Source organism: Theropithecus gelada, chromosome 13 (assembly GCF_003255815.1).
Source record: "Theropithecus gelada isolate Dixy chromosome 13, Tgel_1.0, whole genome shotgun sequence".
NCBI lineage: Eukaryota > Metazoa > Chordata > Mammalia > Primates > Cercopithecidae > Theropithecus > Theropithecus gelada.
The window spans coordinates 102771564-102772987 of NC_037681.1; positions in this window are offsets into that span (position 1 = coordinate 102771564).

Sequence of the window (1424 nt, forward strand, 5' to 3'; positions counted from 1 at the left end):
TTTCTAGAAACACAAAATCCAGTCAGAGAAAGTCATGAAAAGATAGAAAATCTAAATAAATCTATAACTATTAAGGAGATTGAATTCATAATCAAACATCTCCTCCAAAAAAAAAGAAAAAAGAAAACAGAAAAAAAAATACCCTAAACCTGGAGCTTTTTTTGGTGAATTTATTTCTTTGTTGAATTATACTAAACAGTTAAGAACACCAGTCTTTAAGTTTTCTGGAAAACTGAACAGCAGGAAATATTTCTCGATTTACTCTATCAGGCCAACATTACTCTGATATCTAAGACAAGGACACTAATAAAATTATAGACCAAGATATCTTATAAACATGAATGCAAAATTTCTCAGCAAATACTAACAAATTTGGCAATGTATTTAAAATTATTATACACCATGATTGAATAAAATTTATTCCTGGAATTCAAGAATAATTTAACACATGCAAATTGATCAGTGTAATAGACTACATTAATAGAATATGTATTTAAAAATATGTATGTATGTAAAATTTCATCTTTGATCCCAAAGTTGTTTAGAAATCTTACTAATTCTTAAACATGAGAATTTTATTCTCCTTCTGTGTTATTTCTAATTTAATTTTGTAACAATGAATATGATCTGGTAAGATAAGATTTTAAGTGTATTTTAGCTAGCTTTGTGGTTTAGCTTGTGATCAATTTTTATAGTCTGTGTTGTTAAAAAAGAATGTATATCACGCATTTATAAAGATCAACATCCCATGTTAATTTTATTGTTTAAATCTTTCATAGCACTTTTAAACTTAATTTATTTTTTCCTTCTTGATCTATTAATATTCAAAAGATATTTATTCAGTCTCCCTTTAATCCCATCATATTTTACTGCTTTCTGAATAACTTCTACAGATCTTTCAGTTTACTAGTTCATTCTTTACCATTGTCTAATAGAAATTTAAATGTGATAATGATTAGTCATCCATCTTACATGTGAGAAAACTAAACTTTAGAGTAATTTGGCTAAGAAAGTACATTTGGTATTTAATGGTTGAACCAGAGTGAAATTATACAGGGCTTCAAAATCTATTCAGCTTTATCCCTAATACAATAAATAACATTTTGCTAAAGAATAAGAAAGAATTGGATTGATATTCTAGCAATCACATAGAGACACCTAGCTAGAATGATAATATTGGGGATTCAGCTTCATTTGAAACCAGCTGATTACATTTCTTGCCATGAGGGTTTCCGAGGTAAACTCACAACTTTGAACTCTGTATGGACCAGTTTATTTGTTCAGGGACCCTGAAATTCTATCAAAACTATGCACCAACAGGCACATGTGGAACCAATGTAAAAGTGCATTTGGGGGAGTAGGGAAGAGCTTAAGGTATTTTCCTGTCAAACTCTTCAATATTCTTGGCCTCAGAAAATAGATCA